Raw genomic sequence first — 14430 nt, 5'->3', positions numbered from 1 at the left:
ATGCTGCTTTCATTAACAGGCCTGAGATTTTAATTTGTCTACTTCACATAGCATGAAGTTAAGCTTTAACATTTTAATTTTGATAGTTCCTATGATTGCTGGATTTTCTCTGCCAAATGAACAGTCTTGGATTTGGTTTTGCAATGCCTCTCCTCCATTATTGAGTTGACCATTAATCTTCTAGCCTGGAGAACACAAATTATTTACAAAATTTGTCTTACACTATCAGCAGCACTTCCTGGAACACACATGCAGTTCTTACATTGGCATGCAAGATTCTCAGTTTATCCTTACCAGTAGAAGAAAGCAGATGCAATTCTAAAGCTTCCTCACTTTGAGAACTAGCTCATCATGAGACATCAGTTTCATCGTCCCCACTGCCGTCAAATATGCAATAGCTGCCATTACGACAGTCAGCACAAAAAGCTGAGCTACACAGCACCATCAGAATTCCCTTCCCATCACATCTTCTTATAGCTGATTTTGGGGTGAGAAAGCTTAAAATTTTCCCCTTCCTGGCCCCATAATGAAACCAGCTGCATGCAGTGGAATTTGCTGATGCTCTACCTTAACTAAAGACGGAAAACTTATAACTATTTTCAGTAAATAACATATTCAGTGTTTGCAGCATAGATTAAGTGATCTTTTCTAAGAAAAACTCTAGTTCAGATCTACTTAGAATAGCTAAACTATGTTTCACCCTTCCCTCTATGAGGTTGCTGATGGAGAACACAAGGGACATCTTCCTCTCCCACCCCAGCACACACTTACAGAGCTCAGGCCTGTACCACAACTGATAGCTATGTTTGTAAATGATCTCAATGTCACTGAAGTTCTAAAATAAGGCATTATAAAGTCACGCTCCTCACAGTTTTAAATATTGTTCTCTTTGATTACACACACCCCCCCCCGCACCAAAAGAACCCAACATAACAAACCAACAAAGCAGTTTTCAGTCATCACATAGGATGAAATTCTAGAGTAAGTCTGACCACAAATAAAGAAAAAAGACCCCAACAAAAGAGAAATACATCTGTACATAAAAACAAGATAAGGTCACTGACTGCACGCCACTAAGGTGATTGAATTTTGCTAGGTATTTTACTTTTCTTGACCATAAAGGTTTGCATTCAGCAGTTAACAAGTTTTGCTGCATAGACACTAAGCCTTGCCCACTGTCCTTTCAAAAGGGAGGGAGGGAAACAACAAAAGTATCCAAAATCTCTCCAACATCTCCAGTGAAAGATACCAAACATCTATAATTAAGGAAGACACCATAAAGCATGAGAACAGAAGGAATTATTTCTAGGCTCATCAGAGCCTAGCTATCTATCCATTTGCTGAATCCAAAAAGGCACTTGGCTTTCTGGCTAATTTTGACTCATCATCTAAATATCTTTTCAGGTATGAGCCACAAGATGCGACAATGCAGACATTATTCTTGGGGAGAAGACCTAGACTACTTTTGTGTGGTCTCCTCACCAAATCAAAACTAGTAGGTTGTACCAAACCCTACTAAGTAACTGTATACAATAACTATCTTCGTTCGCGAAGCCCAGCCATGATGATGACATTACATGGAAGACTTCATGCAAGCATTATCCCATATAACCCAGCTGCTGAGCTGCCACAGTGGGCAAGCCATACATCAACTGTTCCAAATCCCTATGCTATCTAAATCCCATAGACTGGCCGTTCTTTTAAACCTGTCTTCAAATCAAAGTTAGGTGTCTTTCTGGAAGGAGACAAAACAAAAAGAAGTTCACTGCTTCCTTAACTCACAGCAAAACTAAAAAAAGAAAAAAGTAACATTTTAAAACATCAGCTGGTCTGCCTCTAACTCTCCACTGCTTTTATTTTTTCCTCTCTGGATTGGAGCACCTATTTTAGGAGTCATTTTTGCTTTCTGAAAGATTACATTCAGTGGAATTCTTTATACAATTTATTTTTTTAAAACTCAAGACTGGGCTGCGTAAGTAAAAACATAGCCTGCACATAAAAGGAAATTATTGTTCCACTCTGCCTGCCACCTGTGAAGCCACATCTGAAGTGTGGTACATCTACTTTTGGAACTCAATGCTCAAGAGAGATTGATAAGAAGGATCCTTGGAAGATCACCAAGATAGTTGAGGGCTGCAGAACACGAGAGATGAGATGAAATGCGCTGAATTTGTGTAACATGAAGAATAAATAGCTAAGCAAGGAGAACTAATTGTGCTCTACAATAAGCTAACTGGTGTTCATAGAGAAGATAAAGCCAGACTGTTTTCAGAGATGCACAGAACACTGACAAGGAGACAGATAGAGCTTGCAGCCAGAGAAATTCCTCATAAATACAGAGAATAATTTTTCATTACAAGGGTAGTCAAGCACTGAAACAGCTTGTCCACAGTGGTTGTGGAAGGCTCCTCAGGGAGGTGGTCACAGAACCAGCAAGAAGCATTTGGACAACACACTCAGGCACATGGTGTGATTCTTGGGGCTGTTCTGTGCAGGGCCAGGAGTTGGACATGATGATTATTGTAGGTCCCTTCCAACTCAGGAAATTCTATGATTCACCCTTGATAAACCCCAAAAGAACCTGGCCTAATTTTGAAGTTAACCTCCTTTGCAGAAGATATCAGACCAGATGACCTTCAGAGGTCCTTTCCAACCTAAATTATCAGCTTAACTTTTAAATTATTTTACAATTTCATTCTTGAGCCAGAGTGATTTTTGTGGCTTTTGACAGGACCCATCCTATTTTTCAACACTGTAAAAAACCAGTATGGACAATAGGAGTGCAACCTGTATTAATCCATAATTCACATCATCAGCATTTAGTATCATCTATAACCCTGAGTATAACTCAATGAAGAGTATGACTTCCTTAGTCTTTCTCTGTGTTCAACAGATTTTCAGACCCTCTGCATTAACTTTCTATTTTGGGCTTTAGCTAACTATTTTGTCTGTATCATCACCACTTAATTCCAGAGTGAAGTCTCCTGTCAAGCAGGTATGTTCTATGATGGAATGTCTATAAATGTACAACTTCAGGTTTTGGTGTGCAACAGTAGACTGTTTGAGTAGGTCCCACTAAGCAAATGATCCTGATGACTCTGTAAGAGTCCGTGTTTCTTCCCTCTGTAAGTTAGCAAAAGTAACTACTTGATAGTACCAATCATAAAGAAACTTTACTTGGAGCATGGATTGATACCCCATTCACTTCAAAAGCTTTGAAAGGCTTTAAAATCAATTTAATGTTTTACTGATACAGTGTTTGGTGTGGGGAAGTTGTCATTTAAGAAAGACTACATCGAAGCATAACTGCATTATACATACTGGATATTTACACCAAGGAACTTCGTTCTAAACCAAATTACATTGGAATATCTTTTTTATAATAGTGTTTTAACAATTAAACCACCTCAGCATTAATTGAAATAATATTCTTTCACGTTTGCTGATACACTCTGTTGTCCCTCCATTATTTTTCTTCAGGATTGATATGAAGCTATATATTATTTAGGTCATTCTGCCTGACCTTTATTTAAATAAGAAGTCTCCAAGGTCTTCTGGAATTTCCATTTTAGTTTGAGTTACTGTGAGGGACATCTCAGAAAAGAAGTATCCTCAGCCAATTCTTCTAGAACTCCTGGATGCAGATTACAAAGACCTGCTTATAGCCTTTGCTAAGAAATATTTATTATGGATTCTTTAGTATCTTCCTTGGAATGTCCAGGTTTCAAATAATTGATCACCTATGTAATGTTGTAATGTAATCTCACTTTTACTTAAAAATAAAAAAAAGATTTACTGTAATCTTCTGCCTTTTCTCTTTCACTATGATTCCATTTTATCATTACTACCTACATCACTGTTAGAATTACTTTTCTATTTTTAACAATCTCACTTTTGTTATTGTTTGCTTTACCGGTCAAGGTTTTCTCTCAGGAACATTTTGTTTATTTTAATCAGCCTTCTACATTTTTTAAGCCCCACTCAATGCCATTTCTCCTCTACCATCTTTACACTTACACTTCACAGAAAAGGAGGGATGGGTCCTGAATTGCTTCTTTAATGCAGCAATGAAAGCAAGACTGGGTCTAACAGAATTTGACATTTATGGACAACCTTTATAACTGTTAACACTGATTTTCAATGTAATTTATTTGGGGAAATCTATCATATACCTATGCTTCTCAGCCACTCCCCCCCCCAATTTTTCTACTTCTTGTACTGTGGACATGCATATAAATGAGACTTCTCAGTGACAAGCAAAATTCTGTCCATATCAAATCTGAAGTTACTACTAAAAAGTTATCAAAGGTTTCAAAGTAAATGAGCTAACTACAAACCGTGACTCATTTGGCCCATGTTGTTGGCAAGCAGCATTTTTCTCTGCCAGATCAATGCAGAAGTTTAGTTTTCTCTATTACCATTACATTCCCCCTCCTCAATATCAACCAGTTACAGTTCTCTTTCCTAGTGTATTTACTCAATTGGCCTTAATTCATGCCATTTCAGAATGGCTCCAATACTTTTAGTCCCAATCACTGCATTTTAAGCTCTAATAATCTACCTGTCTACTTTGCTCTTCTGCCTTTTTATTCTCTTTTATTAATCTCGTTTTCCTTCAACCAGAACAGGCTGTCTACTTCCAGTTCCACATCCCTTTCTTGAGGTGCTGTCTGCCTTCAAGTGGCCATGTTTTGTTGGCCTGTTCATGCATCTCAATTTCCTTTCTCTACTTCAGACACCTTCCTTATCCAGTAATTTTCTTTTACCATTTCCCCTCTCCAGAATGCCACCCTGTACCTACCTTGACTTGTAAAACAGAAACAACGCAAATACATTTGTGCAGAACCAGCACATCTGCGCCATGCAGCCATTTCATGCACTACATGCATAAGCACAGTAGAGCATATTATGTAATTAGCAATACAGTAATTTTGTTAAAATTTGCTGCTGTAAGGGGGTAGAACAGATAAATATCTTGATCTATTTCCCTATTTACAAAAACAACTTTTTAAAATGTACATATATGCACTTTAGAATGTATATTTATTCTAAAAGATAAATGGACAACAGTTCAGCATCCAATACTTTCAACAGCTTTGTAATCTCAAAAAGAAGAGAATTAAAACTACAACCAAGATAATGAAAATCGTTCATAACGCCATGAAGCCAAAAAACCACAGCTGGTGGGTTCAACTTTGTTAATTCTGCACCCTTTTCAGGGCTAAGCTCTCAGTATTGCTAAGCCTCCATGTGCATCAACTGGTGTCACTACAGAGACAGAAATAACACAGTAGCAAAACAGTAGAGGTTTGAACCAAACAAAAGCAGTAATATTATCAACAGAAACTACGTACTCAAATTTCTAATATTTTTTAACGTATTTAGTTTTACTAAAGTAAACATTTTGCAGTAAGTTCTCGTTAACATTCCGCTAACAAAGGCAACCCAAAAATAATTAGTCAGAACAAATGTCTTCTGAGCTTCCCAGAAAATGCCATGTATATTTAAATTTAATTCTTGGCATTGTGCCAAAGTGGGGGGGTGGGCACCTAAGTGGAAAAATAATTTCAAAGGCCTCTAAACCATTAATGCAGAAAATTAGTTGCTTCTCTTACCTGGCAAGAAGATGGCACGTGCAAAATGAGCTTCCTCCTCTGAGTAAGCCACTGACATGCAGCTCATTTGCATAAAGTATTATCTACAAGTAGATTCCCAGGTCGGCCATCTTGATACTAAGATCTTGTTTTGTTTACATAGCAGCATGAGTACTGTTTTTTAGCCAGCTTGAGCTACAGCTAGTATACCTGTCGGCTTGTAGCCTACATCTGCTTGTTAAAGCCTGCTGGAATTCCTACTTCTCCACACAAGTAGCTGAATGTGTCAGGAGTGCCCCTGCAGCTCACTGAGCGTGCCACAACCTCCAAGGATACTACTGCAACTGCAAGTGCTTCCCGTGTTCTCTTTGTACTGCCTTCTGTGCTGCCAACTATTAGCGCTGCAGCAACTATGTGCAGTGAAGTACCTCCTCCCACATACCACACAGTAGTACCAACAAACATCGATTTATTACAGCCCAGCGCAAGACACCACGCTGAAAAAAGAACGCTGAAATTTCCTCAGTATTTTCACTTACTAGCAATCTAATTACACCTAGGTTCCTTTGTACATCTTTTCACATTCATCAGTGCTGCTCTTTCGGTCCGGAAACCAGAGTGCTCCTGCAATCCGTGTGAAAGTGAAGTCCATGACACATGTTAGCTGCTGCCGGCATGGATCCAGACTGCAGTTACAGCTAGCTGGCGCCAGTAAAAATTTACATAAAGGGGCCTCATTTCAAGACTATACTGCAGCCCGATACTGCTTAGCAAAGCCTTCCCCTCCCCCTTCGCCCCCTCCCCACCCCCATGAGACTACTATGGGTTCTAGAATATATCCTCTAGTTATTTGCTTAATTATAATCCAGATCTGTGTCAAAAGTCAAGTGCTTGTCTTATCGTTCATATAAATGAAAACTGACAACAGCCTCTGCAAAAGAAATTCCACCTTGAAGCATGTTCCTAGTAGGATACTACACACTGTTCACAGTGGTTCTATAGTAATTGAAATAACACCGGAAAAATAGGTATGCATAATGCCTGGAACCAGCTCTCCTTAACCTGGTACTTCCAGTATTTCACAGACTACCACCAACAAATAAATATCAGTTCCAAGTAAAAAAGATCCATTTTTAGCCTCATGCTAAAAATGGTAACATGTCTGGCCATTTCATTTGTTGTTTCCACTATACATTTAATTTTTCATCATTAGGCAGATGAAGGATAAAAAAAAAAATCTCATCCAGAGCGTTATCTTTTCAAGTACCTCTAAGGTACAGTAACAGGTAGAGGCAGAAACTTGGATTTCAGCCTCAATCTGACTTCAAATAGTTAATTTCTTAATTCTTACTTTTAGTCAAAGTCCAATTACATTAATAAATTAATTATATTTTACAAAGGCTTATTCTGAAAATCACTGTACTGTTTTTAGGGGGAAAAAAAGAAGCCAGGTTTTAAGTGTACCTATGTAAAGGATGAATCATTCGCCAATACCTTTTTGTCCTCATGTGCTGCCTTTTAAGAACTCTTAGAGCACAAAACAACTCAATGCAAATAAACGGACTATTTATTATATTAGCTGTAAACAGGAATTTGTGAAACCCTAAATAAAATCAAGTTTGGCTAGCTACACATATAGCATTGTGCAGCTGTAGTTGCAGCCTAGCACCATTTAGTGGAAAAGCTAAGTGATGGAGACAGCGATGCTTGTCAATTTGAGCAGGGCAAAGGCAGAGCACTTCAGGACCAGAAGAGCCTGCTTTACACCCCAGGCTTCTTCTAGTTCCTGTCATTGTTCCTCTGTAGAATGCTAACAGTGTCAATGCTATATATAGTTGAATTACATATCCCAGTTTCTGCTGCAAGCATAATTTGCTGTAAGGCTGGTTCTAGATTATTAGAGCATAATACAATTTGCTTATCTGCAATGTAAAAAAGATACTAATTTTGTATCTGAAAGTATTTACTAATGCGAATTACTCTTCACTGGTTGTTACAATTCATCCTCACCTTTGTATCCAAAAACCTAAACTGACGTGTAAGGGAGAAATAATTATTTTTCCAAAATGACTGTCACATTAAAATGACAGTCACTAACATCTTCTTTTATGTCACATGTATCTTTTGACTTGCTTTACTTTCAAACTCATTTGTGTACGTTAGCACATTTAAATGCTGTGCAGAATATGTCTTTCAGCGATACTGTTGTCATTTGTAGAATGAATCATCAGATTAACAACCTCTGAGCTTAAAAATATAGGACACCAATGCTGCTTTATAAAAAGAAAATGAAAAAAACTCCTTGGATTTCCCAAATACAGCCGTGTCCCCACCCTCCCCCTCCCGCCCTCCCCAGCTCTACAGCCTTATGCACAAATACCAGAATAATAGTATGATTCTCAACACAGTAAAACAGACACTGCAAAATAAGAGCCTTGAAGCATTTTCCGTTCTGGGCTCCAGTCTGCTATGGGAAATCCAGGCCAGAGCTTGCCGGCAGCCCCGCGGGCGAGCTCTTCGTCCGCAGTTTGTGGGAAGCACCACCCCGCTTCCAGAACGTTCCTGCAGAGTCACTCCCTCCCCCTCCCTGCGCCTTCCTCCCTCTCGCACTACTGGCTATGACAAAGCTCACTTTCAAACGCAAAACGTTTTCACAAAGAGGAGGAGCAATCGGGTTTACGAGTTAGAAACGCACCGACTCGGTTACACAAGCAGGGCGTGCTGAACCCCAGAGCAGCGGCAGCCTCTGCCTGCGATGCACAGCGCTGGCAGCCAACCCCGAGTACCAACAAGACAGGGACCCTCCAGCAGCCTCCAAAAGCAGGAAATTTGGGGGGGGGAGGGAGTGGAGTGGGTGGTGGTGTTTTATTTTTGTTTGTTGGTTCGTTTGGTTTTTTTCCGTTTGGTTGGTTGGTTTTTTTTTTGTTTTCGTTTTGTTCGTTTTGTTTTTTTTTTTTTTGGGGGGGGGGAAGGGATGTGGTTTGGTTGGTCGATTGGTTTTTATAATCTGAGAGATTAAACTACAGCGTACTCAATCATATTCTCCAGTGACTGTCACTACAGAAAAAGCCAAAATGTCTGTCTGCCTTTCCCATGTTTCTCATACAGTCACTGGAAACATCTAAGTACTTTTATGATTTTGCCTTTTCAAAGCCAGTTAACAGGGCTCTTCCTCCAATATGCACACAATTTTCTACTCTCGAATCAAAATGACCTTAAAAAGCACGTGTCAGTCAAAAGTAATAAAGCCGGTTGTGTTCAAAATAACTGCTATTAACTCTGTGGGTTCAACAGGTACTTATCAAAGACAACATCCTCAAATTTTAAATATCAGCTGATTCATTTCAAAATAGGAGACTAGAGGAAAAAAGTGATATAAAGTGATTTCCCTAATTCAGACCATTTTAGCTATTAAAGCATTCAATTGACAAAGTGTGTCTAAAATAAAAAGGAAAAAAATCCCCCACAAACCCAACCATGATTTAATCTGTCATTAATACCTTGACCTAAAAAAAGTCGAAACAGCAAAAAAAACCCAGAAGAACAACAAAAAACACCCACCACAAAGCAAATTAAAGGCACAAACCAGAATGAATTATTAAATTATTCATATAACAGTCAGCTAAGACTTTAGTAATTCCCGGAGTCTTCTCACATTGGTGTTTGAAAGGCACAGAAAATTATATACATTTCTAAAGTAGAGAACTGTTGATCAAGATATTATCATAGGCAGTGTGGTTTATTTCAACATATTTTACAGCAGAAGCCCTGTATCAGCAGAATAAACAGGGAAGGCGGGAAGGGGGGGGAGGGAGGGCTAACAATAGTTGTATCTGCTTTTCTACTTCAGAAAAGGGGTGAGAAAAAGTGTCTAAAATGGGTAACTTCCAAGCAGTAGCAGAGTCTAATGTTGTACTCCCTTTCTTCTAGAAAGGGCAAATACTCAGTTTGACTCCTTATCAGTATTTTGCTCACTTAAATTTCCATTAAGTATTTTGTTATTTACTAAACAAAGACTGAAAAGCTGACAGATCTCAACCTGAAAACCAAGATGATGGAGATAAAAAAAAATTTGCCTTACTATTCCTTCAAAGACAGTTAAAAATAAAAGTCCAATTCAATTGTATAATAATAGTCATAACACGATTAAGATTCCAAACAGTTCTTAAACCACTTATTTCTAATACCTGAAGAACCAACCCAGTCAGCTATTTCAAAGTGATTTACATACATTAAACAGTATTGCATTCATTCAGCAGTCCATTCCAGTTCGTTTAGAATCCTGCCTGAAATTGTTTGCTCCCAAAATTTCTACCAAAACAGAAGATGCAGCTGTGCAAATTGAGACAATTCTGAGTTTTAAGAGGAACATAAAAAATAAGCCGTATTAGAATGGTTCCAAGCAAGTATGATTTAGCAATGAAAAACTATTCAAATAGTTGGCGCACAAATGAATTTTCTTATAAGCAAGTGCAGCATGTGCAAAAAAGAAAAAAACTAAAAAATTCTGTACACTCCAGAATAAACTATTGTTCTTCTCTTGGAAAGTGACATGTATTTGAGACTGCTGTCCTATTAGGAATTGGTTTACTCCTGAAAACCTATCATTCAAGTTTACCTATGAGCAGTACAAAGCTAAGTGTTCTAGAACATGTACACATAAGAACACTGAACACAGTCTGACAATGCATCTCTCATTAAAAATGTATAGAGATCAATTCAATTGAAATCATTAATTCATTATACATAACTATATCTAATTCAAATTGTGAATATCTAATTTACATATTTAATAAAAGCTTTTTTTTAGCATCCACTGAAGTGGCCTATTCCCATGAATGTAAACTGTGGTTTTTGTTTTCTTTTTGACTACTAAAACCCAAACTATTAACACCATGGAAGGGAACACACAAGATATTACGCTTTCAGCTACTAGTACTACCATAAAGCAAGCATTACAGAGTATTTAGAGTTTTGGAAGGGAGAATGTGTTTCATATGCAGAAGAGGTTTAAAAACCTACCATACTTTATGCATTCCGACACCTACTTTAGGAAAGAAAAAAGAAAATCAACCAAAAAAATTCAAAATCCAATCCACACCACCCACCCAGCTCACACAACAAAAAGCTACAGCTTTCTGCTGGGCCAGTCATTTTGTACAGCACTCCCAAAAATGGAACTGTTTTCAAAATGGCCTTTTAAAAAGCAAAGGAAACCAAAACCAAAGGGAAGGGAAAATACTGAGACGAGAGCTTTCCTCTGAACTCTGGCAATCTCTCCATGCCTTTTCTGTAAAATGGGACTAAGCTTATTCATCTCACAGAAGAAAAACATGGGCAACAAAAAGGGCACTAAAACAATTGTAAGAAGAACATGGGCAACAAAAAGGGCACTAAAACAATTGTAAGAAGGACATGGTCTGAATGTGTAGCATTTTACTTAAATGCAATATGCATGAAGAACCACTCTTTACAGTGAACGTCAAAAATACGATACTTTTCATGTTTCCATTAAAGAGAGGGTCAATGAAAAACCCCTAAATCAACAGAACAAACAGCACTTGACAATTTTTATATGGCTGTTTTCTTTAAAAAAACACAACCAACCAACCAAAAAGCTCAACCTCCAAAAAACCAACAAACCGCCACAAGATGTGTATGGTAAAGTATGTTTTAAACATAAAACTTCATCCTCTTTAGTGATTGCAAAGTACGAGTTCAGTGATCTCATAAAGAATGAATTGTTTCTGCTTGCTTCAAACAATATGATGTATTAACATCTGGAATTAATCAACAACAATAACTGACTAAAAAACCACACAAACACAAACTTCAGTAACCGTTTATAAGGCTGGGGTCAGGATGACTTGAATCAGAATATCTTGCAAAAAACCAGAAAGATTATTGTTTGAGGCATGGGAAGAAGGAGATTTCACTATATTATTAATCTGCATTCAGTAGATGAGGTGAATGTATGGCAAAACTTCACATTTCATCAAGATAAATGTATTCAATCACAATTTGAGGTCTGAATTTTCAGACGTTTTAAAGTACCCAAATGTTCCCAGGATGTAAACTATCTTACCCAATCAAGAAAAGCCACTATGAACTAAAATCTGCCTTAAATCCACTAAGCAAAGTTCCGCTAGCAATAAAAGTAGTAAAACTATCTACCTGCTTACCCCATTTCATCATCACCTGCGACCACACATTCGCATACTTGTTACTTATCTCTTAAAGAAAGAAAATCTCATGGTCAATTACTTAAAAATTTACTGTTAGCTGAAGTCAGCAATCAACCTGAGCTTAAAAATTCTGTATTTTATTGACTTTTTAAATTTCTTTTTATCACATGCATGTGGTAAACAAGGAGCAAACATGTCTCCAGAGAACTTGATGTGCACTGTCTGCCCAGAATACTTGATTTCTTCATAAACAGTGTGTTGCTTTTATTTGTAGAAGATCATTTATGGACAAAGAGATTTCAAAACTAATTTAACTACTTAGTACTTTGTTGTAGATGATACTAAAAGCACCAAATTAATGTACGAAAATTCTGATGAAGGACTAAACTTTTAGGTAGACTGACTTTCACATCCTTAGCACAAAGTTCAACTTCAGCCAGGAAAATAATATAAGCTACACTCAGATGAGTTATCCAGCTCTTCTGCTGCTCCTGACATGGTTCTGGAGAACTTTAAATAACTCCCTATTTAATTGCTCTCAGTTTATGCAGCTCAAGAACCTATAAAGACCTTAACTAGGTTTAAGACACAGAACAAAAAAACAAGAGAGTTGTAAGGAAAATGTCTTACTTCTGCTTCTCTTCTGTTGTCCCCCTCCCCCATGGAAAAAAACCCTGGGCATTGCTTTTCTCCTACCTTCATCTCCCTGGACACTTGTAATGAGTGTACAGAATGACAGATAGGTAGGCCACCAAGCAGTACCACACAGAGAAATACACTAACTAGGCCATGTGGAACTACTAGCACTTTGAAACTCAGATTTCAATGGAATTAAACAAAAGAAATTAAACAATGATTTACCTCAAAATTTGAATTTTATAATTTGCAGCAATTCTGAAAAATTTCTGAAAAATTTCTGAAAAATTTCTGAAAAATTTCTGAAAAATTTCTGAAAAATTTCTGAAAAATTTCTGAAAAATTTCTGAAAAATTTCTGAAAAATTTCTGAAAAATTTCTGAAAAATTTCTGAAAAATTTCTACTTGTTCTTGAGTAGTTTATAATTGCTACCTGCAAAACAGTTAGCATGTACATAATCATTGCTATTTCAATGTATTTACACAGACTTTGTAGTTATTTATCACTGTAGAAGTTACATGTTAAGAATATGATAATCAAATGAAAATCTAACCACTTGGTAACAAAAATTTAATGAAATTTGTAAAGAGTTTATTTTACGTTTTAGTTAAAAGTCTGAGGCAAGCTTTTGAAAAACGCACAGAATAAAATAAAAGCTATTCTGACCTGGTAAGAAAGTAAGCCAAAAAGAAATAATTTGATTAGCAAGACATACAGATATGACCTTAGATCTGTCCTGTCCTATGTGATCTGTCCTTCAACTGAGACAAGAGATCTGTGAATTAATTCAGTAAGAGAGGGGAGGGAAGGGTATATTATACAGTTTAGAATTAGATAATTTTGCCTGACCAAAATTTGAAGTTGTTTCTTAGCAAAGCAGAGCTGGTGCTCACCTCTAAGGTTTGGAGCACGTGATGCCACCAGCTCTGCTCATTTGCATACAGTCAAGTTAAACTGCTGCAGTGAAGACACTCTGTCAGCCATTCTGAAACTGCACTGTCTCAGCTGCACTGAAAATGAGACTAAGATGGCTGCAATGTACACTCAAGACCTGCCACTCAGTGACGACTCAGCAGTGAATAAAACATTTATAAAGCAAAGCACCTCCCTCTTTACCACACTGCAACAAACTGCACAGGCGGGGTGCGTGTGTTTGTGCGGGCAGAGGAATGGTTTCTTTGACAGGCAGGAAGTGATTAATGCACAGCTGCAATGCTGCAGCTACTCAGCACAACTGGTAAAGAGAAAACTAAACCAAAAACCATGGAGAAGCAGCCCTCCTAGGCCTGTGATCCTGGATTTGCAACATGTACTTCAAATCCCTCCCAACTCCAAGGCAGTTCAGGATCCATGTCACACATTAACAAAGTTACAGAGCCAGATCATGCATAGAACTGACAAACATTAGGGAATACTTTTCAAGAGCAGGCTCATTTCAGAGTTAAAAAAAGTGCTTAAGAAACTGATCTGTACCTTCTTACAGCCTGACCTACTTTAAAATATTCTGTAATATGAGTTACCCAATAAAAGTTTTACTTGGGGAAGAAAAAAGGAAGTTCACTTTCTTATAAAGCTAGCAAAAAACCCCAAGAACATTCCAGAACTTCAGTGCCCACAGAAATCAAGTATTGAATTCTTTATGAATGACTCAGCATGTTGTTGTGTAAGTTTTTCAAAGAACAGTCATATCTAGAATCACTTCAGGAATTTTGTTGGAATCTTGTTGCAAAAGAGTAGTTCCTGAAGAGCAGGTTTGAGAACCTATGGGGGTGACAAAGGCGTTGTCAAAACAAACACAATTTTAACGCAAAGAGAATTAAACACAATTTCTGCTCTAAATCTGTTCATTAAGAATTAAACACAAACAGGTTCTGCTCTAAATCTGTTCATTGACACCAATCATGTGCTCTTGTCCAGAAACAGTGGATCAGTTCTGGAGGGAGCTCCTCTATATTTGCCTCACTTCTCTACTAAATCCAAATATGTCTACTTTAGTAAACAAAATAACTGCAAG

At 37.6% G+C, this 14430-nt stretch overlaps 1 protein-coding gene across 3 annotated transcripts in view; it reads right to left on the bottom strand.

Moving 5' to 3' along the window:
• ATF7IP (activating transcription factor 7 interacting protein) overlaps positions 1–14430 on the bottom strand; it is an 87522-nt gene that overhangs the window by 66334 nt on the left and 6758 nt on the right. The window contains exon 1 of one of the 3 annotated variants that reach the window (XM_032687545.1): positions 5616–5940. The exons of the other annotated variants lie outside the window; for them this stretch is intronic. The gene's annotated coding sequence lies outside the window, so the exon portion shown is untranslated. Of the gene's footprint in view, positions 1–5615; positions 5941–14430 lie in introns of those variants that run through there. 3 annotated transcript variants of the gene reach the window in all.

Source organism: Chiroxiphia lanceolata, chromosome 5 (genome assembly GCF_009829145.1).
Source record: "Chiroxiphia lanceolata isolate bChiLan1 chromosome 5, bChiLan1.pri, whole genome shotgun sequence".
Classification (NCBI taxonomy): Eukaryota; Metazoa; Chordata; class Aves; order Passeriformes; family Pipridae; genus Chiroxiphia; species Chiroxiphia lanceolata.
Note: the sequence above shows the minus strand (reverse complement) of the source record. Positions and strands in the feature narration are given on the sequence as shown.